Source organism: Panthera pardus, unplaced genomic scaffold (assembly GCF_024362965.1).
Source record: "Panthera pardus isolate Hobbes unplaced genomic scaffold, ASM2436296v1 HiC_scaffold_24, whole genome shotgun sequence".
NCBI lineage: Eukaryota > Metazoa > Chordata > Mammalia > Carnivora > Felidae > Panthera > Panthera pardus.
The window spans coordinates 16,619,115-16,646,850 of NW_026526810.1; the positions used below are offsets into that span (position 1 = coordinate 16,619,115).

The 27,736-nt window shown below is 72.1% G+C and overlaps 9 non-coding genes across 9 annotated transcripts; all 9 read left to right on the forward strand.

The window, feature by feature from the left end:
* Positions 1–2,683: 2,683 nt before the first annotated feature.
* Positions 2,684–2,777, forward strand: LOC128773248 (small nucleolar RNA SNORD116). Its single transcript, XR_008417525.1, has one exon. It is a non-coding gene; the product is annotated as a small nucleolar RNA SNORD116 (small nucleolar RNA).
* A 2,741-nt stretch (positions 2,778–5,518) lies between these two features.
* On the forward strand, positions 5,519–5,612 carry LOC128773249 (small nucleolar RNA SNORD116). The gene has a single exon (XR_008417526.1). It is a non-coding gene; the product is annotated as a small nucleolar RNA SNORD116 (small nucleolar RNA).
* A 2,745-nt stretch (positions 5,613–8,357) lies between these two features.
* On the forward strand, positions 8,358–8,451 carry LOC128773250 (small nucleolar RNA SNORD116). Its single transcript, XR_008417527.1, has one exon. It is a non-coding gene; the product is annotated as a small nucleolar RNA SNORD116 (small nucleolar RNA).
* Positions 8,452–11,188: 2,737 nt separating this feature from the next.
* On the forward strand, positions 11,189–11,282 carry LOC128773251 (small nucleolar RNA SNORD116). Its single transcript, XR_008417528.1, has one exon. It is a non-coding gene; the product is annotated as a small nucleolar RNA SNORD116 (small nucleolar RNA).
* A 2,740-nt stretch (positions 11,283–14,022) lies between these two features.
* On the forward strand, positions 14,023–14,116 carry LOC128773252 (small nucleolar RNA SNORD116). Its single transcript, XR_008417529.1, has one exon. It is a non-coding gene; the product is annotated as a small nucleolar RNA SNORD116 (small nucleolar RNA).
* Positions 14,117–16,856: 2,740 nt separating this feature from the next.
* LOC128773268 (small nucleolar RNA SNORD116) lies at positions 16,857–16,950 on the forward strand. The gene has a single exon (XR_008417545.1). It is a non-coding gene; the product is annotated as a small nucleolar RNA SNORD116 (small nucleolar RNA).
* Positions 16,951–19,690: 2,740 nt separating this feature from the next.
* LOC128773253 (small nucleolar RNA SNORD116) lies at positions 19,691–19,784 on the forward strand. Its single transcript, XR_008417530.1, has one exon. It is a non-coding gene; the product is annotated as a small nucleolar RNA SNORD116 (small nucleolar RNA).
* A 2,740-nt stretch (positions 19,785–22,524) lies between these two features.
* Positions 22,525–22,618, forward strand: LOC128773255 (small nucleolar RNA SNORD116). Its single transcript, XR_008417532.1, has one exon. It is a non-coding gene; the product is annotated as a small nucleolar RNA SNORD116 (small nucleolar RNA).
* Positions 22,619–25,358: 2,740 nt separating this feature from the next.
* Positions 25,359–25,452, forward strand: LOC128773256 (small nucleolar RNA SNORD116). The gene has a single exon (XR_008417533.1). It is a non-coding gene; the product is annotated as a small nucleolar RNA SNORD116 (small nucleolar RNA).
* Positions 25,453–27,736: the final 2,284 nt, after the last annotated feature.

Consider the following 27,736-nt stretch of genomic DNA (forward strand, 5'->3'; position numbering starts at 1 on the left):
CACACCCCTGCAAGCAGCAGCACCCACGGCCTGCGCCTGGGAGAGGCTCGCGGGGTGTCTCCGGGTCAGGGAGCCGTTTCCCCACCTTCGCGGGCTTTCCACGGCTCGCAGGCAAGGAGCCTGAGGGCAATGAGCGGCATCTGAGGTCGAGTGGGGCAGCTGGTGCCCAAGGCCTAGGACTTCAAAGGCGTGTCTGTGGCACGGGCCCTGGGAGCCGGGGGCAGGGACCTGGCCGGCAGGGCCCGCGGGCAGTGGCTGGCGACTGGGGTCGAGTGGGGCAGCTGGTCCCCCCCAAGGCCTGGGACTTCACCGGCGTGTCTTGTGGCACCGGCCCTTGGGAGTCGAGGGCTGGGGCCTGCGAGGGCCCGGAGGGCTGTGCGGGCCTAAGCGCGCGGCGGTGTGTGTTGAGGGGCCGGGCGAGGCAAGCCTGGCGGGCCGTGGGGGGCGCGGGAGCCCCAGCCCGAGGCGGCGGCCATCCCTGGACACAAGCCCTTTCTCTCGCTGACGTACGTGGAGCGGCCCCTGGCTCGGGCTTCTGGGCCAGGGCAAGAGGCCGGGCTGCGGCACCGGCCAGGTTGGAACCATCGGCCCTGCCCGGCGGCCACGCAAGGCGGCAAGTGGCGCCGGCGCTTCGGGCCCGGGGTGAAGTCGGCATGCCGTGCCGGCCGAAGGCCTGAACGGGAACGGCACGGTCCAGAGGGGACCGCGCCCTGGGGGAGTGCCCGGGCCTGCTCAGCCCTGGTGTCTCGTGGCGTCCCCGCGTCCGTCGTGGGTTACGCGGAGTCCTGCGGCCTCCTCCCGTGGATGGCAAAGTCAGTGGCTCCCAGGGCCGGCTTCAGGGTGCAGCGGTGTGGCACGGCGGTCCCCCTCCTCAGGGCCCTCCTGGCCGCTGGTCTCCGGAGGAAGGGCGCCAGGGGCGGTGGCCTTTCAACAGGGGCCCTCAACAGGGCCCCGGCCAAAGAGGCTGCCCCCCAGCCCCCGCCCGGGCCTGCCACGGAGGCGTTGTCTCCTCGGGCACGGAGCTGGTGGGGCCAAAGTAGACACCCCGGGAGGGACTGCCCCTTGCAGTCGGGCACGGTGTGCCTCCCGTCCTCTCGGGTGGGCCGCAGGTTCCTGTGCGGTGACCTGGCAGGCAGGCGCGGGCCTGCGATCCCTGAGGCCAGGCGCGGTGCCTCGGCCCCGCGGGCCGCTTGGCAGAGGTCCGTCTCCCGTGGCGAGGGCGACGTGGTCTCCTCTCGCTGCGGCCCTGGCCTGCGGGGCTGCAGCCCTTGTGTTCCCTGTGAGGGCCACGCGCGTGTTCCTGGGCCGTGGGCAGGGGCCACGTCGCCTGCCGCGGGCCGCATCCTTGCAAAGGTCAAAGCCTGTCTGCGGCTGCCCTCCCTGCAGCTTCCGGCCGTCGGCGGCCCGGTCCATTTGGCAGAGCTGGCGGGAGGGAATTTCCATGCAGGTGGGAACACACTCCCACGGAGCGGGCAGCCCAGGGAATGCTCGTTCCCTTGCGGGCCGGGGCCCTGGCGCCCCGTGGCCGTGGCCTCGCCGACTCCCTGGTAGGGAACGCGCACGCGGCTCGGTGGGCTTTGGCGCCGGCGTCAGTTGGGGGCCGGGCCCGGGCAGCCTAGCCGCCCCGGCCATTCTGGCGGAGTGGAGAGGTGGGGGCACCGTTTGTCCCGTGGCCGCCTGGGAGGGCGCTGCCTCGTCCTCTGCCCCGTAGCCTGCGGGCCAGGGCGGCCAGACTCCCTGGGGGCAGGTTTTGGGTTTCCCTGGGAGCCCTGAGGTTCCATCCAGCGCTGGCTTCCACGGTGCACGTGGAAAGGGTGGGCAGCGGCGGGAACGGATGCGTGTGGAGGTCGGAGGGCACCGCGTGGCCAGAGAGTGTTTGGGAGGGGCAGGGCCCGGCCCGCGTCAGTGGCCCAGAGGCGTCCAGCGCGGCTCCCTGGTGTGCAAGGCCACCGGGCCTGTGCCAGTCGCCTGACGCGACGCCGGGGCCAGGACCTGCGCCCCAGGCACGCGTGCTCTTGCGGGGACCCAGGCCGCCCGGCTCAGCAGCCCCCTACAGCCCCTAGCCCAGCCTCCCAGCACACGTGACCCTCCGTGCGCACGAAGAGGCACGCGCTCCCGCTCCCACAGTGCCCTGCGCCCGTGGCTTGTTGCCCGTCCGCAGGCAGCCCCAGGGGGCCGAGGGACAGGACAGGCAGACGGACGCAAGGCGTGGTCGCGGATTCGTTCTGCCCGGCGTGGCGAGCGGAGCCCCTGGGTACCTTGGTGACGCCCGCGGGCGATTGCTCCCCCTTTCTCAGGTGCAGTGGCCACGCCAGGCTCGCGGTCGGCCGAGACACGAAGGCCTCCCTGGCCCCCGAGTGCCTGTGGTTTGCGGTACGGCCGGAAGAAGCGTGGCCCGGAACGGGCACCTTGCTGACGGGAGCGTCCAGACGGTAAGCCTTCCCTGGGTGTCAGCTCGTGCCCCTGGCCTTAGGCTTTCCCGGGGCTGCCCGAGAGGCCGCTAGTGCAGGTGGCCCGCTGGGCACGTGGGGTTTTGCTCCCAGAGGGGCCTGTCCGTTCCTCCGGCTCAGTGGCGTGGCTCTGCCCGGCCCCGGGCACCGGGAGGACCCTGAGTCCCTCGGCTTGCCCCGCTGAGCCACCCGGCCCGCCTGGGTCAGCCGGCCAGGCCGCCCAGAATGTGCTCGGATCGATGATGACTCCCTCAACAGCATTCCTTGGAAAAGCTGAACAAAATGAGTGAGAACTCCCTCCCGTCGTTCTCATCGAAACTGAGGTCCAGCACGTTGTCCGCCCCAGGGAAGGTAAGCGTCAGGGACAGCAGGCTTCCCATTGGTCACACCCCTGCAAGCAGCAGCACCCACGGCCTGCGCCTGGGAGAGGCTCGCGGGGTGTCTCCGGGTCAGGGAGCCGTTTCCCCACCTTCGCGGGCTTTCCACGGCTCGCAGGCAAGGAGCCTGAGGGCAATGAGCGGCATCTGAGGTCGAGTGGGGCAGCTGGTGCCCAAGGCCTAGGACTTCAAAGGCATGTCTGTGGCACGGGCCCTGGGAGCCGGGGGCAGGGACCTGGCCGGCAGGGCCCGCGGGCAGTGGCTGGCGACTGGGGTCGAGTGGGGCAGCTGGTCCCCCCCAAGGCCTGGGACTTCACCGGCGTGTCTTGTGGCACCGGCCCTTGGGAGTCGAGGGCTGGGGCCTGCGAGGGCCCGGAGGGCTGTGCGGGCCTAAGCGCGCGGCGGTGTGTGTTGAGGGGCCGGGCGAGGCAAGCCTGGCGGGCCGTGGGGGGCGCGGGAGCCCCAGCCCGAGGCGGCGGCCATCCCTGGACACGAGCCCTTTCTCTCACTGACGTACGTGGAGCGGCCCCTGGCTCGGGCTTCTGGGCCAGGGCAAGAGGCCGGGCTGCGGCACCGGCCAGGTTGGAACCATCGGCCCTGCCCGGCGGCCACGCAAGGCGGCAAGTGGCGCCGGCGCTTCGGGCCCGGGGTGAAGTCGGCATGCCGTGCCGGCCGAAGGCCTGAACGGGAACGGCACGGTCCAGAGGGGACCGCGCCCTGGGGGAGTGCCCGGGCCTGCTCAGCCCTGGTGTCTCGTGGCGTCCCCGCGTCCGTCGTGGGTTACGCGGAGTCCTGCGGCCTCCTCCCGTGGATGGCAAAGTCAGTGGCTCCCAGGGCCGGCTTCAGGGTGCAGCGGTGTGGCACGGCGGTCCCCCTCCTCATGGCCCTCCTGGCCGCTGGTCTCCGGAGGAAGGGCGCCAGGGGCGGTGGCCTTTCAACAGGGGCCCTCAACAGGGCCCCGGCCAAAGAGGCTGCCCCCCAGCCCCCGCCCGGGCCTGCCACGGAGGCGTTGTCTCCTCGGGCACGGAGCTGGTGGGGCCAAAGTAGACACCCCGGGAGGGACTGCCCCTTGCAGTCGGGCACGGTGTGCCTCCCGTCCTCTCGGGTGGGCCGCAGGTTCCTCTGCGGTGACCTGGCAGGCAGGCGCGGGCCTGCGATCCCTGAGGCCAGGCGCGGTGCCTCGGCCCCGCGGGCCGCTTGGCAGAGGTCCGTCTCCCGTGGCGAGGGCGACGTGGTCTCCTCTCGCTGCGGCCCTGGCCTGCGGGGCTGCAGCCCTTGTGTTCCCTGTGAGGGCCACGCGCGTGTTCCTGGGCCGTGGGCAGGGGCCACGTCGCCTGCCGCGGGCCGCATCCTTGCAAAGGTCAAAGCCTGTCTGCGGCTGCCCTCCCTGCAGCTTCCGGCCGTCGGCGGCCCGGTCCATTTGGCAGAGCTGGCGGGAGGGAATTTCCATGCAGGTGGGAACACACTCCCACGGAGCGGGCAGCCCAGGGAATGCTCGTTCCCTTGCGGGCCGGGGCCCTGGCGCCCCGTGGCCGTGGCCTCGCCGACTCCCTGGTAGGGAACGCGCACGCGGCTCGGTGGGCTTTGGCGCCGGCGTCAGTTGGGGGCCGGGCCCGGGCAGCCTAGCCGCCCCGGCCATTCTGGCGGAGTGGAGAGGTGGGGGCACCGTTTGTCCCGTGGCCGCCTGGGAGGGCGCTGCCTCGTCCTCTGCCCCGTAGCCTGCGGGCCAGGGCGGCCAGACTCCCTGGGGGCAGGTTTTGGGTTTCCCTGGGAGCCCTGAGGTTCCATCCAGCGCTGGCTTCCACGGTGCACGTGGAAAGGGTGGGCAGCGGCGGGGAACGGATGCGTGTGGAGGTCGGAGGGCACCGCGTGGCCAGAGAGTGTTTGGGAGGGGCAGGGCCCGGCCCGCGTCAGTGGCCCAGAGGCGTCCAGCGCGGCTCCCTGGTGTGCAAGGCCACCGGGCCTGTGCCAGTCGCCTGACGCGACGCCGGGGCCAGGACCTGCGCCCCAGGCACGCGTGCTCTTGCGGGGACCCAGGCCGCCCGGCTCAGCAGCCCCCTACAGCCCCTAGCCCAGCCTCCCAGCACACGTGACCCTCCGTGCGCACGAAGAGGCACGCGCTCCCGCTCCCACAGTGCCCTGCGCCCGTGGCTTGTTGCCCGTCCGCAGGCAGCCCCAGGGGGCCGAGGGACAGGACAGGCAGACGGACGCAAGGCGTGGTCGCGGATTCGTTCTGCCCGGCGTGGCGAGCGGAGCCCCTGGGTACCTTGGTGACGCCCGCGGGCGATTGCTCCCCCTTTCTCAGGTGCAGTGGCCACGCCAGGCTCGCGGTCGGCCGAGACACGAAGGCCTCCCTGGCCCCCGAGTGCCTGTGGTTTGCGGTACGGCCGGAAGAAGCGTGGCCCGGAACGGGCACCTTGCTGACGGGAGCGTCCAGACGGTAAGCCTTCCCTGGGTGTCAGCTCGTGCCCCTGGCCTTAGGCTTTCCCGGGGCTGCCCGAGAGGCCGCTAGTGCAGGTGGCCCGCTGGGCACGTGGGGTTTTGCTCCCAGAGGGGCCTGTCCGTTCCTCCGGCTCAGTGGCGTGGCTCTGCCCGGCCCCGGGCACCGGGAGGACCCTGAGTCCCTCGGCTTGCCCCGCTGAGCCACCCGGCCCGCCTGGGTCAGCCGGCCAGGCCGCCCAGAATGTGCTCGGATCGATGATGACTCCCTCAACAGCATTCCTTGGAAAAGCTGAACAAAATGAGTGAGAACTCCCTCCCGTCGTTCTCATCGAAACTGAGGTCCAGCACGTTGTCCGCCCCAGGGAAGGTAAGCGTCAGGGACAGCAGGCTTCCCATTGGTCACACCCCTGCAAGCAGCAGCACCCACGGCCTGCGCCTGGGAGAGGCTCGCGGGGTGTCTCCGGGTCAGGGAGCCGTTTCCCCACCTTCGCGGGCTTTCCACGGCTCGCAGGCAAGGAGCCTGAGGGCAATGAGCGGCATCTGAGGTCGAGTGGGGCAGCTGGTGCCCAAGGCCTAGGACTTCAAAGGCGTGTCTGTGGCACGGGCCCTGGGAGCCGGGGGCAGGGACCTGGCCGGCAGGGCCCGCGGGCAGTGGCTGGCGACTGGGGTCGAGTGGGGCAGCTGGTCCCCCCCAAGGCCTGGGACTTCACCGGCGTGTCTTGTGCCACCGGCCCTTGGGAGTCGAGGGCTGGGGCCTGCGAGGGCCCGGAGGGCTGTGCGGGCCTAAGCGCGCGGCGGTGTGTGTTGAGGGGCCGGGCGAGGCAAGCCTGGCGGGCCGTGGGGGGCGCGGGAGCCCCAGCCCGAGGCGGCGGCCATCCCTGGACACGAGCCCTTTCTCTCGCTGACGTACGTGGAGCGGCCCCTGGCTCGGGCTTCTGGGCCAGGGCAAGAGGCCGGGCTGCGGCACCGGCCAGGTTGGAACCATCGGCCCTGCCCGGCGGCCACGCAAGGCGGCAAGTGGCGCCGGCGCTTCGGGCCCGGGGTGAAGTCGGCATGCCGTGCCGGCCGAAGGCCTGAACGGGAACGGCACGGTCCAGAGGGGACCGCGCCCTGGGGGAGTGCCCGGGCCTGCTCAGCCCTGGTGTCTCGTGGCGTCCCCGCGTCCGTCGTGGGTTACGCGGAGTCCTGCGGCCTCCTCCCGTGGATGGCAAAGTCAGTGGCTCCCAGGGCCGGCTTCAGGGTGCAGCGGTGTGGCACGGCGGTCCCCCTCCTCAGGGCCCTCCTGGCCGCTGGTCTCCGGAGGAAGGGCGCCAGGGGCGGTGGCCTTTCAACAGGGGCCCTCAACAGGGCCCCGGCCAAAGAGGCTGCCCCCCAGCCCCCGCCCGGGCCTGCCACGGAGGCGTTGTCTCCTCGGGCACGGAGCTGGTGGGGCCAAAGTAGACACCCCGGGAGGGACTGCCCCTTGCAGTCGGGCACGGTGTGCCTCCCGTCCTCTCGGGTGGGCCGCAGGTTCCTGTGCGGTGACCTGGCAGGCAGGCGCGGGCCTGCGATCCCTGAGGCCAGGCGCGGTGCCTCGGCCCCGCGGGCCGCTTGGCAGAGGTCCGTCTCCCGTGGCGAGGGCGACGTGGTCTCCTCTCGCTGCGGCCCTGGCCTGCGGGGCTGCAGCCCTTGTGTTCCCTGTGAGGGCCACGCGCGTGTTCCTGGGCCGTGGGCAGGGGCCACGTCGCCTGCCGCGGGCCGCATCCTTGCAAAGGTCAAAGCCTGTCTGCGGCTGCCCTCCCTGCAGCTTCCGGCCGTCGGCGGCCCGGTCCATTTGGCAGAGCTGGCGGGAGGGAATTTCCATGCAGGTGGGAACACACTCCCACGGAGCGGGCAGCCCAGGGAATGCTCGTTCCCTTGCGGGCCGGGGCCCTGGCGCCCCGTGGCCGTGGCCTCGCCGACTCCCTGGTAGGGAACGCGCACGCGGCTCGGTGGGCTTTGGCGCCGGCGTCAGTTGGGGGCCGGGCCCGGGCAGCCTAGCCGCCCCGGCCATTCTGGCGGAGTGGAGAGGTGGGGGCACCGTTTGTCCCGTGGCCGCCTGGGAGGGCGCTGCCTCGTCCTCTGCCCCGTAGCCTGCGGGCCAGGGCGGCCAGACTCCCTGGGGGCAGGTTTTGGGTTTCCCTGGGAGCCCTGAGGTTCCATCCAGCGCTGGCTTCCACGGTGCACGTGGAAAGGGTGGGCAGCGGCGGGAACGGATGCGTGGCGTGTGGAGGTCGGAGGGCACCGCGTGGCCAGAGAGTGTTTGGGAGGGGCAGGGCCCGGCCCGCGTCAGTGGCCCAGAGGCGTCCAGCGCGGCTCCCTGGTGTGCAAGGCCACCGGGCCTGTGCCAGTCGCCTGACGCGACGCCGGGGCCAGGACCTGCGCCCCAGGCACGCGTGCTCTTGCGGGGACCCAGGCCGCCCGGCTCAGCAGCCCCCTACAGCCCCTAGCCCAGCCTCCCAGCACACGTGACCCTCCGTGCGCACGAAGAGGCACGCGCTCCCGCTCCCACAGTGCCCTGCGCCCGTGGCTTGTTGCCCGTCCGCAGGCAGCCCCAGGGGGCCGAGGGACAGGACAGGCAGACGGACGCAAGGCGTGGTCGCGGATTCGTTCTGCCCGGCGTGGCGAGCGGAGCCCCTGGGTACCTTGGTGACGCCCGCGGGCGATTGCTCCCCCTTTCTCAGGTGCAGTGGCCACGCCAGGCTCGCGGTCGGCCGAGACACGAAGGCCTCCCTGGCCCCCGAGTGCCTGTGGTTTGCGGTACGGCCGGAAGAAGCGTGGCCCGGAACGGGCACCTTGCTGACGGGAGCGTCCAGACGGTAAGCCTTCCCTGGGTGTCAGCTCGTGCCCCTGGCCTTAGGCTTTCCCGGGGCTGCCCGAGAGGCCGCTAGTGCAGGTGGCCCGCTGGGCACGTGGGGTTTTGCTCCCAGAGGGGCCTGTCCGTTCCTCCGGCTCAGTGGCGTGGCTCTGCCCGGCCCCGGGCACCGGGAGGACCCTGAGTCCCTCGGCTTGCCCCGCTGAGCCACCCGGCCCGCCTGGGTCAGCCGGCCAGGCCGCCCAGAATGTGCTCGGATCGATGATGACTCCCTCAACAGCATTCCTTGGAAAAGCTGAACAAAATGAGTGAGAACTCCCTCCCGTCGTTCTCATCGAAACTGAGGTCCAGCACGTTGTCCGCCCCAGGGAAGGTAAGCGTCAGGGACAGCAGGCTTCCCATTGGTCACACCCCTGCAAGCAGCAGCACCCACGGCCTGCGCCTGGGAGAGGCTCGCGGGGTGTCTCCGGGTCAGGGAGCCGTTTCCCCACCTTCGCGGGCTTTCCACGGCTCGCAGGCAAGGAGCCTGAGGGCAATGAGCGGCATCTGAGGTCGAGTGGGGCAGCTGGTGCCCAAGGCCTAGGACTTCAAAGGCGTGTCTGTGGCACGGGCCCTGGGAGCCGGGGGCAGGGACCTGGCCGGCAGGGCCCGCGGGCAGTGGCTGGCGACTGGGGTCGAGTGGGGCAGCTGGTCCCCCCCCAAGGCCTGGGACTTCACCGGCGTGTCTTGTGCCACCGGCCCTTGGGAGTCGAGGGCTGGGGCCTGCGAGGGCCCGGAGGGCTGTGCGGGCCTAAGCGCACGGCGGTGTGTGTTGAGGGGCCGGGCGAGGCAAGCCTGGCGGGCCGTGGGGGGCGCGGGAGCCCAGCCCGAGGCGGCGGCCATCCCTGGACACGAGCCCTTTCTCTCACTGACGTACGTGGAGCGGCCCCTGGCTCGGGCTTCTGGGCCAGGGCAAGAGGCCGGGCTGCGGCACCGGCCAGGTTGGAACCATCGGCCCTGCCCGGCGGCCACGCAAGGCGGCAAGTGGCGCCGGCGCTTCGGGCCCGGGGTGAAGTCGGCATGCGTGCCGGCCGAAGGCCTGAACGGGAACGGCACGGTCCAGAGGGGACCGCGCCCTGGGGGAGTGCCCGGGCCTGCTCAGCCCTGGTGTCTCGTGGCGTCCCCCCGCGTCCGTCGTGGGTTACGCGGAGTCCTGCGGCCTCCTCCCGTGGATGGCAAAGTCAGTGGCTCCCAGGCCGGCTTCAGGGTGCAGCGGTGTGGCACGGCGGTCCCCCTCCTCAGGGCCCTCCTGGCCGCTGGTCTCCGGAGGAAGGGCGCCAGGGGCGGTGGCCTTTCAACAGGGGCCCTCAACAGGGCCCCGGCCAAAGAGGCTGCCCCCCAGCCCCCGCCCGGCCTGCCACGGAGGCGTTGTCTCCTCGGGCACGGAGCTGGTGGGGCCAAAGTAGACACCCCGGGAGGGACTGCCCCTTGCAGTCGGGCACGGTGTGCCTCCCGTCCTCTCGGGTGGGCCGCAGGTTCCTCTGCGGTGACCTGGCAGGCAGGCGCGGGCCTGCGATCCCTGAGGCCAGGCGCGGTGCCTCGGCCCCGCGGCCGCTTGGCAGAGGTCGTCTCCCGTGGCGAGGGCGACGTGGTCTCCTCTCGCTGCGGCCCTGGCCTGCGGGGCTGCAGCCCTTGTGTTCCCTGTGAGGGCCACGCGCAGTGTTCCTGGGCCGTGGGCAGGGGCCACGTCGCCTGCCGCGGGCCGCATCCTTGCAAAGGTCAAAGCCTGTCTGCGGCTGCCCTCCCTGCAGCTTCCGGCCGTCGGCGGCCCGGTCCATTTGGCAGAGCTGGCGGGAGGGAATTTCCATGCAGGTGGGAACACACTCCCACGGAGCGGGCAGCCCAGGGAATGCTCGTTCCCTTGCGGGCCGGGGCCCTGGCGCCCCGTGGCCGTGGCCTCGCCGACTCCCTGGTAGGGAACGCGCACGCGGCTCGGTGGGCTTTGGCGCCGGCGTCAGTTGGGGGCCGGGCCCGGGCAGCCTAGCCGCCCCGGCCATTCTGGCGGAGTGGAGAGGTGGGGGCACCGTTTGTCCCGTGGCCGCCTGGGAGGGCGCTGCCATCGTCCTCTGCCCCGTAGCCTGCGGGCCAGGGCGGCCAGACTCCCTGGGGGCAGGTTTTGGGTTTCCCTGGGAGCCCTGAGGTTCCATCCAGCGCTGGCTTCCACGGTGCACGTGGAAAGGGTGGGCAGCGGCGGGAACGGATGCGTGTGGAGGTCGGAGGGCACCGCGTGGCCAGAGAGTGTTTGGGAGGGCAGGGCCCGGCCCGCGTCAGTGGCCCAGAGGCGTCCAGCGCGGCTCCCTGGTGTGCAAGGCCACCGGGCCTGTGCCAGTCGCCTGACGCGACGCCGGGGCCAGGACCTGCGCCCCAGGCACGCGTGCTCTTGCGGGGACCCAGCCGCCCGGCTCAGCAGCCCCCTACAGCCCCTAGCCCAGCCTCCCAGCACACGTGACCCTCCGTGCGCACGAAGAGGCACGCGCTCCCGCTCCCACAGTGCCCTGCGCCCGTGGCTTGTTGCCCGTCCGCAGGCAGCCCCAGGGGGCCGAGGGACAGGACAGGCAGACGGACGCAAGGCGTGGTCGCGGATTCGTTCTGCCCGGCGTGGCGAGCGGAGCCCCTGGGTACCTTGGTGACGCCCGCGGGCGATTGCTCCCCCTTTCTCAGGTGCAGTGGCCACGCCAGGCTCGCGGTCGGCCGAGACACGAAGGCCTCCCTGGCCCCCGAGTGCCTGTGGTTTGCGGTACGGCCGGAAGAAGCGTGGCCCGGAACGGGCACCTTGCTGACGGGAGCGTCCAGACGGTAAGCCTTCCCTGGGTGTCAGCTCGTGCCCCTGGCCTTAGGCTTTCCCGGGGCTGCCCGAGAGGCCGCTAGTGCAGGTGGCCCGCTGGGCACGTGGGGTTTTGCTCCCAGAGGGGCCTGTCCGTTCCTCCGGCTCAGTGGCGTGGCTCTGCCCGGCCCCGGGCACCGGGAGGACCCTGAGTCCCTCGGCTTGCCCCGCTGAGCCACCCGGCCCGCCTGGGTCAGCCGGCCAGGCCGCCCAGAATGTGCTCGGATCGATGATGACTCCCTCAACAGCATTCCTTGGAAAAGCTGAACAAAATGAGTGAGAACTCCCTCCCGTCGTTCTCATCGAAACTGAGGTCCAGCACGTTGTCCGCCCCAGGGAAGGTAAGCGTCAGGGACAGCAGGCTTCCCATTGGTCACACCCCTGCAAGCAGCAGCACCCACGGCCTGCGCCTGGGAGAGGCTCGCGGGGTGTCTCCGGGTCAGGGAGCCGTTTCCCCACCTTCGCGGGCTTTCCACGGCTCGCAGGCAAGGAGCCTGAGGGCAATGAGCGGCATCTGAGGTCGAGTGGGGCAGCTGGTGCCCAAGGCCTAGGACTTCAAAGGCGTGTCTGTGGCACGGGCCCTGGGAGCCGGGGGCAGGGACCTGGCCGGCAGGGCCCGCGGGCAGTGGCTGGCGACTGGGGTCGAGTGGGGCAGCTGGTCCCCCCCAAGGCCTGGGACTTCACCGGCGTGTCTTGTGCCACCGGCCCTTGGGAGTCGAGGGCTGGGGCCTGCGAGGGCCCGGAGGGCTGTGCGGGCCTAAGCGCGCGGCGGTGTGTGTTGAGGGGCCGGGCGAGGCAAGCCTGGCGGGCCGTGGGGGGCGCGGGAGCCCCAGCCCGAGGCGGCGGCCATCCCTGGACACGAGCCCTTTCTCTCGCTGACGTACGTGGAGCGGCCCCTGGCTCGGGCTTCTGGGCCAGGGCAAGAGGCCGGGCTGCGGCACCGGCCAGGTTGGAACCATCGGCCCTGCCCGGCGGCCACGCAAGGCGGCAAGTGGCGCCGGCGCTTCGGGCCCGGGGTGAAGTCGGCATGCCGTGCCGGCCGAAGGCCTGAACGGGAACGGCACGGTCCAGAGGGGACCGCGCCCTGGGGGAGTGCCCGGGCCTGCTCAGCCCTGGTGTCTCGTGGCGTCCCCGCGTCCGTCGTGGGTTACGCGGAGTCCTGCGGCCTCCTCCCGTGGATGGCAAAGTCAGTGGCTCCCAGGGCCGGCTTCAGGGTGCAGCGGTGTGGCACGGCGGTCCCCCTCCTCAGGGCCCTCCTGGCCGCTGGTCTCCGGAGGAAGGGCGCCAGGGGCGGTGGCCTTTCAACAGGGGCCCTCAACAGGGCCCCGGCCAAAGAGGCTGCCCCCCAGCCCCCGCCCGGGCCTGCCACGGAGGCGTTGTCTCCTCGGGCACGGAGCTGGTGGGGCCAAAGTAGACACCCCGGGAGGGACTGCCCCTTGCAGTCGGGCACGGTGTGCCTCCCGTCCTCTCGGGTGGGCCGCAGGTTCCTGTGCGGTGACCTGGCAGGCAGGCGCGGGCCTGCGATCCCTGAGGCCAGGCGCGGTGCCTCGGCCCCGCGGGCCGCTTGGCAGAGGTCCGTCTCCCGTGGCGAGGGCGACGTGGTCTCCTCTCGCTGCGGCCCTGGCCTGCGGGGCTGCAGCCCTTGTGTTCCCTGTGAGGGCCACGCGCGTGTTCCTGGGCCGTGGGCAGGGGCCACGTCGCCTGCCGCGGGCCGCATCCTTGCAAAGGTCAAAGCCTGTCTGCGGCTGCCCTCCCTGCAGCTTCCGGCCGTCGGCGGCCCGGTCCATTTGGCAGAGCTGGCGGGAGGGAATTTCCATGCAGGTGGGAACACACTCCCACGGAGCGGGCAGCCCAGGGAATGCTCGTTCCCTTGCGGGCCGGGGCCCTGGCGCCCCGTGGCCGTGGCCTCGCCGACTCCCTGGTAGGGAACGCGCACGCGGCTCGGTGGGCTTTGGCGCCGGCGTCAGTTGGGGGCCGGGCCCGGGCAGCCTAGCCGCCCCGGCCATTCTGGCGGAGTGGAGAGGTGGGGGCACCGTTTGTCCCGTGGCCGCCTGGGAGGGCGCTGCCTCGTCCTCTGCCCCGTAGCCTGCGGGCCAGGGCGGCCAGACTCCCTGGGGGCAGGTTTTGGGTTTCCCTGGGAGCCCTGAGGTTCCATCCAGCGCTGGCTTCCACGGTGCACGTGGAAAGGGTGGGCAGCGGCGGGAACGGATGCGTGTGGAGGTCGGAGGGCACCGCGTGGCCAGAGAGTGTTTGGGAGGGGCAGGGCCCGGCCCGCGTCAGTGGCCCAGAGGCGTCCAGCGCGGCTCCCTGGTGTGCAAGGCCACCGGGCCTGTGCCAGTCGCCTGACGCGACGCCGGGGCCAGGACCTGCGCCCCAGGCACGCGTGCTCTTGCGGGGACCCAGGCCGCCCGGCTCAGCAGCCCCCTACAGCCCCTAGCCCAGCCTCCCAGCACACGTGACCCTCCGTGCGCACGAAGAGGCACGCGCTCCCGCTCCCACAGTGCCCTGCGCCCGTGGCTTGTTGCCCGTCCGCAGGCAGCCCCAGGGGGCCGAGGGACAGGACAGGCAGACGGACGCAAGGCGTGGTCGCGGATTCGTTCTGCCCGGCGTGGCGAGCGGAGCCCCTGGGTACCTTGGTGACGCCCGCGGGCGATTGCTCCCCCTTTCTCAGGTGCAGTGGCCACGCCAGGCTCGCGGTCGGCCGAGACACGAAGGCCTCCCTGGCCCCCGAGTGCCTGTGGTTTGCGGTACGGCCGGAAGAAGCGTGGCCCGGAACGGGCACCTTGCTGACGGGAGCGTCCAGACGGTAAGCCTTCCCTGGGTGTCAGCTCGTGCCCCTGGCCTTAGGCTTTCCCGGGGCTGCCCGAGAGGCCGCTAGTGCAGGTGGCCCGCTGGGCACGTGGGGTTTTGCTCCCAGAGGGGCCTGTCCGTTCCTCCGGCTCAGTGGCGTGGCTCTGCCCGGCCCCGGGCACCGGGAGGACCCTGAGTCCCTCGGCTTGCCCCGCTGAGCCACCCGGCCCGCCTGGGTCAGCCGGCCAGGCCGCCCAGAATGTGCTCGGATCGATGATGACTCCCTCAACAGCATTCCTTGGAAAAGCTGAACAAAATGAGTGAGAACTCCCTCCCGTCGTTCTCATCGAAACTGAGGTCCAGCACGTTGTCCGCCCCAGGGAAGGTAAGCGTCAGGGACAGCAGGCTTCCCATTGGTCACACCCCTGCAAGCAGCAGCACCCACGGCCTGCGCCTGGGAGAGGCTCGCGGGGTGTCTCCGGGTCAGGGAGCCGTTTCCCCACCTTCGCGGGCTTTCCACGGCTCGCAGGCAAGGAGCCTGAGGGCAATGAGCGGCATCTGAGGTCGAGTGGGGCAGCTGGTGCCCAAGGCCTAGGACTTCAAAGGCGTGTCTGTGGCACGGGCCCTGGGAGCCGGGGGCAGGGACCTGGCCGGCAGGGCCCGCGGGCAGTGGCTGGCGACTGGGGTCGAGTGGGGCAGCTGGTCCCCCCCAAGGCCTGGGACTTCACCGGCGTGTCTTGTGCCACCGGCCCTTGGGAGTCGAGGGCTGGGGCCTGCGAGGGCCCGGAGGGCTGTGCGGGCCTAAGCGCGCGGCGGTGTGTGTTGAGGGGCCGGGCGAGGCAAGCCTGGCGGGCCGTGGGGGGCGCGGGAGCCCCAGCCCGAGGCGGCGGCCATCCCTGGACACGAGCCCTTTCTCTCGCTGACGTACGTGGAGCGGCCCCTGGCTCGGGCTTCTGGGCCAGGGCAAGAGGCCGGGCTGCGGCACCGGCCAGGTTGGAACCATCGGCCCTGCCCGGCGGCCACGCAAGGCGGCAAGTGGCGCCGGCGCTTCGGGCCCGGGGTGAAGTCGGCATGCCGTGCCGGCCGAAGGCCTGAACGGGAACGGCACGGTCCAGAGGGGACCGCGCCCTGGGGGAGTGCCCGGGCCTGCTCAGCCCTGGTGTCTCGTGGCGTCCCCGCGTCCGTCGTGGGTTACGCGGAGTCCTGCGGCCTCCTCCCGTGGATGGCAAAGTCAGTGGCTCCCAGGGCCGGCTTCAGGGTGCAGCGGTGTGGCACGGCGGTCCCCCTCCTCAGGGCCCTCCTGGCCGCTGGTCTCCGGAGGAAGGGCGCCAGGGGCGGTGGCCTTTCAACAGGGGCCCTCAACAGGGCCCCGGCCAAAGAGGCTGCCCCCCAGCCCCCGCCCGGGCCTGCCACGGAGGCGTTGTCTCCTCGGGCACGGAGCTGGTGGGGCCAAAGTAGACACCCCGGGAGGGACTGCCCCTTGCAGTCGGGCACGGTGTGACTCCCGTCCTCTCGGGTGGGCCGCAGGTTCCTGTGCGGTGACCTGGCAGGCAGGCGCGGGCCTGCGATCCCTGAGGCCAGGCGCGGTGCCTCGGCCCCGCGGGCCGCTTGGCAGAGGTCCGTCTCCCGTGGCGAGGGCGACGTGGTCTCCTCTCGCTGCGGCCCTGGCCTGCGGGGCTGCAGCCCTTGTGTTCCCTGTGAGGGCCACGCGCGTGTTCCTGGGCCGTGGGCAGGGGCCACGTCGCCTGCCGCGGGCCGCATCCTTGCAAAGGTCAAAGCCTGTCTGCGGCTGCCCTCCCTGCAGCTTCCGGCCGTCGGCGGCCCGGTCCATTTGGCAGAGCTGGCGGGAGGGAATTTCCATGCAGGTGGGAACACACTCCCACGGAGCGGGCAGCCCAGGGAATGCTCGTTCCCTTGCGGGCCGGGGCCCTGGCGCCCCGTGGCCGTGGCCTCGCCGACTCCCTGGTAGGGAACGCGCACGCGGCTCGGTGGGCTTTGGCGCCGGCGTCAGTTGGGGGCCGGGCCCGGGCAGCCTAGCCGCCCCGGCCATTCTGGCGGAGTGGAGAGGTGGGGGCACCGTTTGTCCCGTGGCCGCCTGGGAGGGCGCTGCCTCGTCCTCTGCCCCGTAGCCTGCGGGCCAGGGCGGCCAGACTCCCTGGGGGCAGGTTTTGGGTTTCCCTGGGAGCCCTGAGGTTCCATCCAGCGCTGGCTTCCACGGTGCACGTGGAAAGGGTGGGCAGCGGCGGGAACGGATGCGTGTGGAGGTCGGAGGGCACCGCGTGGCCAGAGAGTGTTTGGGAGGGGCAGGGCCCGGCCCGCGTCAGTGGCCCAGAGGCGTCCAGCGCGGCTCCCTGGTGTGCAAGGCCACCGGGCCTGTGCCAGTCGCCTGACGCGACGCCGGGGCCAGGACCTGCGCCCCAGGCACGCGTGCTCTTGCGGGGACCCAGGCCGCCCGGCTCAGCAGCCCCCTACAGCCCCTAGCCCAGCCTCCCAGCACACGTGACCCTCCGTGCGCACGAAGAGGCACGCGCTCCCGCTCCCACAGTGCCCTGCGCCCGTGGCTTGTTGCCCGTCCGCAGGCAGCCCCAGGGGGCCGAGGGACAGGACAGGCAGACGGACGCAAGGCGTGGTCGCGGATTCGTTCTGCCCGGCGTGGCGAGCGGAGCCCCTGGGTACCTTGGTGACGCCCGCGGGCGATTGCTCCCCCTTTCTCAGGTGCAGTGGCCACGCCAGGCTCGCGGTCGGCCGAGACACGAAGGCCTCCCTGGCCCCCGAGTGCCTGTGGTTTGCGGTACGGCCGGAAGAAGCGTGGCCCGGAACGGGCACCTTGCTGACGGGAGCGTCCAGACGGTAAGCCTTCCCTGGGTGTCAGCTCGTGCCCCTGGCCTTAGGCTTTCCCGGGGCTGCCCGAGAGGCCGCTAGTGCAGGTGGCCCGCTGGGCACGTGGGGTTTTGCTCCCAGAGGGGCCTGTCCGTTCCTCCGGCTCAGTGGCGTGGCTCTGCCCGGCCCCGGGCACCGGGAGGACCCTGAGTCCCTCGGCTTGCCCCGCTGAGCCACCCGGCCCGCCTGGGTCAGCCGGCCAGGCCGCCCAGAATGTGCTCGGATCAATGATGACTCCCTCAACAGCATTCCTTGGAAAAGCTGAACAAAATGAGTGAGAACTCCCTCCCGTCGTTCTCATCGAAACTGAGGTCCAGCACGTTGTCCGCCCCAGGGAAGGTAAGCGTCAGGGACAGCAGGCTTCCCATTGGTCACACCCCTGCAAGCAGCAGCACCCACGGCCTGCGCCTGGGAGAGGCTCGCGGGGTGTCTCCGGGTCAGGGAGCCGTTTCCCCACCTTCGCGGGCTTTCCACGGCTCGCAGGCAAGGAGCCTGAGGGCAATGAGCGGCATCTGAGGTCGAGTGGGGCAGCTGGTGCCCAAGGCCTAGGACTTCAAAGGCGTGTCTGTGGCACGGGCCCTGGGAGCCGGGGGCAGGGACCTGGCCGGCAGGGCCCGCGGGCAGTGGCTGGCGACTGGGGTCGAGTGGGGCAGCTGGTCCCCCCCAAGGCCTGGGACTTCACCGGCGTGTCTTGTGCCACCGGCCCTTGGGAGTCGAGGGCTGGGGCCTGCGAGGGCCCGGAGGGCTGTGCGGGCCTAAGCGCGCGGCGGTGTGTGTTGAGGGGCCGGGCGAGGCAAGCCTGGCGGGCCGTGGGGGGCGCGGGAGCCCCAGCCCGAGGCGGCGGCCATCCCTGGACACGAGCCCTTTCTCTCACTGACGTACGTGGAGCGGCCCCTGGCTCGGGCTTCTGGGCCAGGGCAAGAGGCCGGGCTGCGGCACCGGCCAGGTTGGAACCATCGGCCCTGCCCGGCGGCCACGCAAGGCGGCAAGTGGCGCCGGCGCTTCGGGCCCGGGGTGAAGTCGGCATGCCGTGCCGGCCGAAGGCCTGAACGGGAACGGCACGGTCCAGAGGGGACCGCGCCCTGGGGGAGTGCCCGGGCCTGCTCAGCCCTGGTGTCTCGTGGCGTCCCCGCGTCCGTCGTGGGTTACGCGGAGTCCTGCGGCCTCCTCCCGTGGATGGCAAAGTCAGTGGCTCCCAGGGCCGGCTTCAGGGTGCAGCGGTGTGGCACGGCGGTCCCCCTCCTCAGGGCCCTCCTGGCCGCTGGTCTCCGGAGGAAGGGCGCCAGGGGCGGTGGCCTTTCAACAGGGGCCCTCAACAGGGCCCCGGCCAAAGAGGCTGCCCCCCAGCCCCCGCCCGGGCCTGCCACGGAGGCGTTGTCTCCTCGGGCACGGAGCTGGTGGGGCCAAAGTAGACACCCCGGGAGGGACTGCCCCTTGCAGTCGGGCACGGTGTGACTCCCGTCCTCTCGGGTGGGCCGCAGGTTCCTCTGCGGTGACCTGGCAGGCAGGCGCGGGCCTGCGATCCCTGAGGCCAGGCGCGGTGCCTCGGCCCCGCGGGCCGCTTGGCAGAGGTCCGTCTCCCGTGGCGAGGGCGACGTGGTCTCCTCTCGCTGCGGCCCTGGCCTGCGGGGCTGCAGCCCTTGTGTTCCCTGTGAGGGCCACGCGCGTGTTCCTGGGCCGTGGGCAGGGGCCACGTCGCCTGCCGCGGGCCGCATCCTTGCAAAGGTCAAAGCCTGTCTGCGGCTGCCCTCCCTGCAGCTTCCGGCCGTCGGCGGCCCGGTCCATTTGGCAGAGCTGGCGGGAGGGAATTTCCATGCAGGTGGGAACACACTCCCACGGAGCGGGCAGCCCAGGGAATGCTCGTTCCCTTGCGGGCCGGGGCCCTGGCGCCCCGTGGCCGTGGCCTCGCCGACTCCCTGGTAGGGAACGCGCACGCGGCTCGGTGGGCTTTGGCGCCGGCGTCAGTTGGGGGCCGGGCCCGGGCAGCCTAGCCGCCCCGGCCATTCTGGCGGAGTGGAGAGGTGGGGGCACCGTTTGTCCCGTGGCCGCCTGGGAGGGCGCTGCCTCGTCCTCTGCCCCGTAGCCTGCGGGCCAGGGCGGCCAGACTCCCTGGGGGCAGGTTTTGGGTTTCCCTGGGAGCCCTGAGGTTCCATCCAGCGCTGGCTTCCACGGTGCACGTGGAAAGGGTGGGCAGCGGCGGGAACGGATGCGTGTGGAGGTCGGAGGGCACCGCGTGGCCAGAGAGTGTTTGGGAGGGGCAGGGCCCGGCCCGCGTCAGTGGCCCAGAGGCGTCCAGCGCGGCTCCCTGGTGTGCAAGGCCACCGGGCCTGTGCCAGTCGCCTGACGCGACGCCGGGGCCAGGACCTGCGCCCCAGGCACGCGTGCTCTTGCGGGGACCCAGGCCGCCCGGCTCAGCAGCCCCCTACAGCCCCTAGCCCAGCCTCCCAGCACACGTGACCCTCCGTGCGCACGAAGAGGCACGCGCTCCCGCTCCCACAGTGCCCTGCGCCCGTGGCTTGTTGCCCGTCCGCAGGCAGCCCCAGGGGGCCGAGGGACAGGACAGGCAGACGGACGCAAGGCGTGGTCGCGGATTCGTTCTGCCCGGCGTGGCGAGCGGAGCCCCTGGGTACCTTGGTGACGCCCGCGGGCGATTGCTCCCCCTTTCTCAGGTGCAGTGGCCACGCCAGGCTCGCGGTCGGCCGAGACACGAAGGCCTCCCTGGCCCCCGAGTGCCTGTGGTTTGCGGTACGGCCGGAAGAAGCGTGGCCCGGAACGGGCACCTTGCTGACGGGAGCGTCCAGACGGTAAGCCTTCCCTGGGTGTCAGCTCGTGCCCCTGGCCTTAGGCTTTCCCGGGGCTGCCCGAGAGGCCGCTAGTGCAGGTGGCCCGCTGGGCACGTGGGGTTTTGCTCCCAGAGGGGCCTGTCCGTTCCTCCGGCTCAGTGGCGTGGCTCTGCCCGGCCCCGGGCACCGGGAGGACCCTGAGTCCCTCGGCTTGCCCCGCTGAGCCACCCGGCCCGCCTGGGTCAGCCGGCCAGGCCGCCCAGAATGTGCTCGGATCGATGATGACTCCCTCAACAGCATTCCTTGGAAAAGCTGAACAAAATGAGTGAGAACTCCCTCCCGTCGTTCTCATCGAAACTGAGGTCCAGCACGTTGTCCGCCCCAGGGAAGGTAAGCGTCAGGGACAGCAGGCTTCCCATTGGTCACACCCCTGCAAGCAGCAGCACCCACGGCCTGCGCCTGGGAGAGGCTCGCGGGGTGTCTCCGGGTCAGGGAGCCGTTTCCCCACCTTCGCGGGCTTTCCACGGCTCGCAGGCAAGGAGCCTGAGGGCAATGAGCGGCATCTGAGGTCGAGTGGGGCAGCTGGTGCCCAAGGCCTAGGACTTCAAAGGCGTGTCTGTGGCACGGGCCCTGGGAGCCGGGGGCAGGGACCTGGCCGGCAGGGCCCGCGGGCAGTGGCTGGCGACTGGGGTCGAGTGGGGCAGCTGGTCCCCCCCAAGGCCTGGGACTTCACCGGCGTGTCTTGTGCCACCGGCCCTTGGGAGTCGAGGGCTGGGGCCTGCGAGGGCCCGGAGGGCTGTGCGGGCCTAAGCGCGCGGCGGTGTGTGTTGAGGGGCCGGGCGAGGCAAGCCTGGCGGGCCGTGGGGGGCGCGGGAGCCCCAGCCCGAGGCGGCGGCCATCCCTGGACACGAGCCCTTTCTCTCGCTGACGTACGTGGAGCGGCCCCTGGCTCGGGCTTCTGGGCCAGGGCAAGAGGCCGGGCTGCGGCACCGGCCAGGTTGGAACCATCGGCCCTGCCCGGCGGCCACGCAAGGCGGCAAGTGGCGCCGGCGCTTCGGGCCCGGGGTGAAGTCGGCATGCCGTGCCGGCCGAAGGCCTGAACGGGAACGGCACGGTCCAGAGGGGACCGCGCCCTGGGGGAGTGCCCGGGCCTGCTCAGCCCTGGTGTCTCGTGGCGTCCCCGCGTCCGTCGTGGGTTACGCGGAGTCCTGCGGCCTCCTCCCGTGGATGGCAAAGTCAGTGGCTCCCAGGGCCGGCTTCAGGGTGCAGCGGTGTGGCACGGCGGTCCCCCTCCTCAGGGCCCTCCTGGCCGCTGGTCTCCGGAGGAAGGGCGCCAGGGGCGGTGGCCTTTCAACAGGGGCCCTCAACAGGGCCCCGGCCAAAGAGGCTGCCCCCCAGCCCCCGCCCGGGCCTGCCACGGAGGCGTTGTCTCCTCGGGCACGGAGCTGGTGGGGCCAAAGTAGACACCCCGGGAGGGACTGCCCCTTGCAGTCGGGCACGGTGTGCCTCCCGTCCTCTCGGGTGGGCCGCAGGTTCCTCTGCGGTGACCTGGCAGGCAGGCGCGGGCCTGCGATCCCTGAGGCCAGGCGCGGTGCCTCGGCCCCGCGGGCCGCTTGGCAGAGGTCCGTCTCCCGTGGCGAGGGCGACGTGGTCTCCTCTCGCTGCGGCCCTGGCCTGCGGGGCTGCAGCCCTTGTGTTCCCTGTGAGGGCCACGCGCGTGTTCCTGGGCCGTGGGCAGGGGCCACGTCGCCTGCCGCGGGCCGCATCCTTGCAAAGGTCAAAGCCTGTCTGCGGCTGCCCTCCCTGCAGCTTCCGGCCGTCGGCGGCCCGGTCCATTTGGCAGAGCTGGCGGGAGGGAATTTCCATGCAGGTGGGAACACACTCCCACGGAGCGGGCAGCCCAGGGAATGCTCGTTCCCTTGCGGGCCGGGGCCCTGGCGCCCCGTGGCCGTGGCCTCGCCGACTCCCTGGTAGGGAACGCGCACGCGGCTCGGTGGGCTTTGGCGCCGGCGTCAGTTGGGGGCCGGGCCCGGGCAGCCTAGCCGCCCCGGCCATTCTGGCGGAGTGGAGAGGTGGGGGCACCGTTTGTCCCGTGGCCGCCTGGGAGGGCGCTGCCTCGTCCTCTGCCCCGTAGCCTGCGGGCCAGGGCGGCCAGACTCCCTGGGGGCAGGTTTTGGGTTTCCCTGGGAGCCCTGAGGTTCCATCCAGCGCTGGCTTCCACGGTGCACGTGGAAAGGGTGGGCAGCGGCGGGAACGGATGCGTGTGGAGGTCGGAGGGCACCGCGTGGCCAGAGAGTGTTTGGGAGGGGCAGGGCCCGGCCCGCGTCAGTGGCCCAGAGGCGTCCAGCGCGGCTCCCTGGTGTGCAAGGCCACCGGGCCTGTGCCAGTCGCCTGACGCGACGCCGGGGCCAGGACCTGCGCCCCAGGCACGCGTGCTCTTGCGGGGACCCAGGCCGCCCGGCTCAGCAGCCCCCTACAGCCCCTAGCCCAGCCTCCCAGCACACGTGACCCTCCGTGCGCACGAAGAGGCACGCGCTCCCGCTCCCACAGTGCCCTGCGCCCGTGGCTTGTTGCCCGTCCGCAGGCAGCCCCAGGGGGCCGAGGGACAGGACAGGCAGACGGACGCAAGGCGTGGTCGCGGATTCGTTCTGCCCGGCGTGGCGAGCGGAGCCCCTGGGTACCTTGGTGACGCCCGCGGGCGATTGCTCCCCCTTTCTCAGGTGCAGTGGCCACGCCAGGCTCGCGGTCGGCCGAGACACGAAGGCCTCCCTGGCCCCCGAGTGCCTGTGGTTTGCGGTACGGCCGGAAGAAGCGTGGCCCGGAACGGGCACCTTGCTGACGGGAGCGTCCAGACGGTAAGCCTTCCCTGGGTGTCAGCTCGTGCCCCTGGCCTTAGGCTTTCCCGGGGCTGCCCGAGAGGCCGCTAGTGCAGGTGGCCCGCTGGGCACGTGGGGTTTTGCTCCCAGAGGGGCCTGTCCGTTCCTCCGGCTCAGTGGCGTGGCTCTGCCCGGCCCCGGGCACCGGGAGGACCCTGAGTCCCTCGGCTTGCCCCGCTGAGCCACCCGGCCCGCCTGGGTCAGCCGGCCAGGCCGCCCAGAATGTGCTCGGATCGATGATGACTCCCTCAACAGCATTCCTTGGAAAAGCTGAACAAAATGAGTGAGAACTCCCTCCCGTCGTTCTCATCGAAACTGAGGTCCAGCACGTTGTCCGCCCCAGGGAAGGTAAGCGTCAGGGACAGCAGGCTTCCCATTGGTCACACCCCTGCAAGCAGCAGCACCCACGGCCTGCGCCTGGGAGAGGCTCGCGGGGTGTCTCCGGGTCAGGGAGCCGTTTCCCCACCTTCGCGGGCTTTCCACGGCTCGCAGGCAAGGAGCCTGAGGGCAATGAGCGGCATCTGAGGTCGAGTGGGGCAGCTGGTGCCCAAGGCCTAGGACTTCAAAGGCGTGTCTGTGGCACGGGCCCTGGGAGCCGGGGGCAGGGACCTGGCCGGCAGGGCCCGCGGGCAGTGGCTGGCGACTGGGGTCGAGTGGGGCAGCTGGTCCCCCCCAAGGCCTGGGACTTCACCGGCGTGTCTTGTGGCACCGGCCCTTGGGAGTCGAGGGCTGGGGCCTGCGAGGGCCCGGAGGGCTGTGCGGGCCTAAGCGCGCGGCGGTGTGTGTTGAGGGGCCGGGCGAGGCAAGCCTGGCGGGCCGTGGGGGGCGCGGGAGCCCCAGCCCGAGGCGGCGGCCATCCCTGGACACGAGCCCTTTCTCTCACTGACGTACGTGGAGCGGCCCCTGGCTCGGGCTTCTGGGCCAGGGCAAGAGGCCGGGCTGCGGCACCGGCCAGGTTGGAACCATCGGCCCTGCCCGGCGGCCACGCAAGGCGGCAAGTGGCGCCGGCGCTTCGGGCCTGGGGTGAAGTCGGCATGCCGTGCCGGCCGAAGGCCTGAACGGGAACGGCACGGTCCAGAGGGGACCGCGCCCTGGGGGAGTGCCCGGGCCTGCTCAGCCCTGGTGTCTCGTGGCGTCCCCGCGTCCGTCGTGGGTTACGCGGAGTCCTGCGGCCTCCTCCCGTGGATGGCAAAGTCAGTGGCTCCCAGGGCCGGCTTCAGGGTGCAGCGGTGTGGCACGGCGGTCCCCCTCCTCAGGGCCCTCCTGGCCGCTGGTCTCCGGAGGAAGGGCGCCAGGGGCGGTGGCCTTTCAACAGGGGCCCTCAACAGGGCCCCGGCCAAAGAGGCTGCCCCCCAGCCCCCGCCCGGGCCTGCCACGGAGGCGTTGTCTCCTCGGGCACGGAGCTGGTGGGGCCAAAGTAGACACCCCGGGAGGGACTGCCCCTTGCAGTCGGGCACGGTGTGCCTCCCGTCCTCTCGGGTGGGCCGCAGGTTCCTCTGCGGTGACCTGGCAGGCAGGCGCGGGCCTGCGATCCCTGAGGCCAGGCGCGGTGCCTCGGCCCCGCGGGCCGCTTGGCAGAGGTCCGTCTCCCGTGGCGAGGGCGACGTGGTCTCCTCTCGCTGCGGCCCTGGCCTGCGGGGCTGCAGCCCTTGTGTTCCCTGTGAGGGCCACGCGCGTGTTCCTGGGCCGTGGGCAGGGGCCACGTCGCCTGCCGCGGGCCGCATCCTTGCAAAGGTCAAAGCCTGTCTGCGGCTGCCCTCCCTGCAGCTTCCGGCCGTCGGCGGCCCGGTCCATTTGGCAGAGCTGGCGGGAGGGAATTTCCATGCAGGTGGGAACACACTCCCACGGAGCGGGCAGCCCAGGGAATGCTCGTTCCCTTGCGGGCCGGGGCCCTGGCGCCCCGTGGCCGTGGCCTCGCCGACTCCCTGGTAGGGAACGCGCACGCGGCTCGGTGGGCTTTGGCGCCGGCGTCAGTTGGGGGCCGGGCCCGGGCAGCCTAGCCGCCCCGGCCATTCTGGCGGAGTGGAGAGGTGGGGGCACCGTTTGTCCCGTGGCCGCCTGGGAGGGCGCTGCCTCGTCCTCTGCCCCGTAGCCTGCGGGCCAGGGCGGCCAGACTCCCTGGGGGCAGGTTTTGGGTTTCCCTGGGAGCCCTGAGGTTCCATCCAGCGCTGGCTTCCACGGTGCACGTGGAAAGGGTGGGCAGCGGCGGGAACGGATGCGTGTGGAGGTCGGAGGGCACCGCGTGGCCAGAGAGTGTTTGGGAGGGGCAGGGCCCGGCCCGCGTCAGTGGCCCAGAGGCGTCCAGCGCGGCTCCCTGGTGTGCAAGGCCACCGGGCCTGTGCCAGTCGCCTGACGCGACGCCGGGGCCAGGACCTGCGCCCCAGGCACGCGTGCTCTTGCGGGGACCCAGGCCGCCCGGCTCAGCAGCCCCCTACAGCCCCTAGCCCAGCCTCCCAGCACACGTGACCCTCCGTGCGCACGAAGAGGCACGCGCTCCCGCTCCCACAGTGCCCTGCGCCCGTGGCTTGTTGCCCGTCCGCAGGCAGCCCCAGGGGGCCGAGGGACAGGACAGGCAGACGGACGCAAGGCGTGGTCGCGGATTCGTTCTGCCCGGCGTGGCGAGCGGAGCCCCTGGGTACCTTGGTGACGCCCGCGGGCGATTGCTCCCCCTTTCTCAGGTGCAGTGGCCACGCCAGGCTCGCGGTCGGCCGAGACACGAAGGCCTCCCTGGCCCCCGAGTGCCTGTGGTTTGCGGTACGGCCGGAAGAAGCGTGGCCCGGAACGGGCACCTTGCTGACGGGAGCGTCCAGACGGTAAGCCTTCCCTGGGTGTCAGCTCGTGCCCCTGGCCTTAGGCTTTCCCGGGGCTGCCCGAGAGGCCGCTAGTGCAGGTGGCCCGCTGGGCACGTGGGGTTTTGCTCCCAGAGGGGCCTGTCCGTTCCTCCGGCTCAGTGGCGTGGCTCTGCCCGGCCCCGGGCACCGGGAGGACCCTGAGTCCCTCGGCTTGCCCCGCTGAGCCACCCGGCCCGCCTGGGTCAGCCGGCCAGGCCGCCCAGAATGTGCTCGGATCGATGATGACTCCCTCAACAGCATTCCTTGGAAAAGCTGAACAAAATGAGTGAGAACTCCCTCCCGTCGTTCTCATCGAAACTGAGGTCCAGCACGTTGTCCGCCCCAGGGAAGGTAAGCGTCAGGGACAGCAGGCTTCCCATTGGTCACACCCCTGCAAGCAGCAGCACCCACGGCCTGCGCCTGGGAGAGGCTCGCGGGGTGTCTCCGGGTCAGGGAGCCGTTTCCCCACCTTCGCGGGCTTTCCACGGCTCGCAGGCAAGGAGCCTGAGGGCAATGAGCGGCATCTGAGGTCGAGTGGGGCAGCTGGTGCCCAAGGCCTAGGACTTCAAAGGCGTGTCTGTGGCACGGGCCCTGGGAGCCGGGGGCAGGGACCTGGCCGGCAGGGCCCGCGGGCAGTGGCTGGCGACTGGGGTCGAGTGGGGCAGCTGGTCCCCCCCAAGGCCTGGGACTTCACCGGCGTGTCTTGTGGCACCGGCCCTTGGGAGTCGAGGGCTGGGGCCTGCGAGGGCCCGGAGGGCTGTGCGGGCCTAAGCGCGCGGCGGTGTGTGTTGAGGGGCCGGGCGAGGCAAGCCTGGCGGGCCGTGGGGGGCGCGGGAGCCCCAGCCCGAGGCGGCGGCCATCCCTGGACACGAGCCCTTTCTCTCACTGACGTACGTGGAGCGGCCCCTGGCTCGGGCTTCTGGGCCAGGGCAAGAGGCCGGGCTGCGGCACCGGCCAGGTTGGAACCATCGGCCCTGCCCGGCGGCCACGCAAGGCGGCAAGTGGCGCCGGCGCTTCGGGCCCGGGGTGAAGTCGGCATGCCGTGCCGGCCGAAGGCCTGAACGGGAACGGCACGGTCCAGAGGGGACCGCGCCCTGGGGGAGTGCCCGGGCCTGCTCAGCCCTGGTGTCTCGTGGCGTCCCCGCGTCCGTCGTGGGTTACGCGGAGTCCTGCGGCCTCCTCCCGTGGATGGCAAAGTCAGTGGCTCCCAGGGCCGGCTTCAGGGTGCAGCGGTGTGGCACGGCGGTCCCCCTCCTCAGGGCCCTCCTGGCCGCTGGTCTCCGGAGGAAGGGCGCCAGGGGCGGTGGCCTTTCAACAGGGGCCCTCAACAGGGCCCCGGCCAAAGAGGCTGCCCCCCAGCCCCCGCCCGGGCCTGCCACGGAGGCGTTGTCTCCTCGGGCACGGAGCTGGTGGGGCCAAAGTAGACACCCCGGGAGGGACTGCCCCTTGCAGTCGGGCACGGTGTGCCTCCCGTCCTCTCGGGTGGGCCGCAGGTTCCTGTGCGGTGACCTGGCAGGCAGGCGCGGGCCTGCGATCCCTGAGGCCAGGCGCGGTGCCTCGGCCCCGCGGGCCGCTTGGCAGAGGTCCGTCTCCCGTGGCGAGGGCGACGTGGTCTCCTCTCGCTGCGGCCCTGGCCTGCGGGGCTGCAGCCCTTGTGTTCCCTGTGAGGGCCACGCGCGTGTTCCTGGGCCGTGGGCAGGGGCCACGTCGCCTGCCGCGGGCCGCATCCTTGCAAAGGTCAAAGCCTGTCTGCGGCTGCCCTCCCTGCAGCTTCCGGCCGTCGGCGGCCCGGTCCATTTGGCAGAGCTGGCGGGAGGGAATTTCCATGCAGGTGGGAACACACTCCCACGGAGCGGGCAGCCCAGGGAATGCTCGTTCCCTTGCGGGCCGGGGCCCTGGCGCCCCGTGGCCGTGGCCTCGCCGACTCCCTGGTAGGGAACGCGCACGCGGCTCGGTGGGCTTTGGCGCCGGCGTCAGTTGGGGGCCGGGCCCGGGCAGCCTAGCCGCCCCGGCCATTCTGGCGGAGTGGAGAGGTGGGGGCACCGTTTGTCCCGTGGCCGCCTGGGAGGGCGCTGCCTCGTCCTCTGCCCCGTAGCCTGCGGGCCAGGGCGGCCAGACTCCCTGGGGGCAGGTTTTGGGTTTCCCTGGGAGCCCTGAGGTTCCATCCAGCGCTGGCTTCCACGGTGCACGTGGAAAGGGTGGGCAGCGGCGGGAACGGATGCGTGTGGAGGTCGGAGGGCACCGCGTGGCCAGAGAGTGTTTGGGAGGGGCAGGGCCCGGCCCGCGTCAGTGGCCCAGAGGCGTCCAGCGCGGCTCCCTGGTGTGCAAGGCCACCGGGCCTGTGCCAGTCGCCTGACGCGACGCCGGGGCCAGGACCTGCGCCCCAGGCACGCGTGCTCTTGCGGGGACCCAGGCCGCCCGGCTCAGCAGCCCCCTACAGCCCCTAGCCCAGCCTCCCAGCACACGTGACCCTCCGTGCGCACGAAGAGGCACGCGCTCCCGCTCCCACAGTGCCCTGCGCCCGTGGCTTGTTGCCCGTCCGCAGGCAGCCCCAGGGGGCCGAGGGACAGGACAGGCAGACGGACGCAAGGCGTGGTCGCGGATTCGTTCT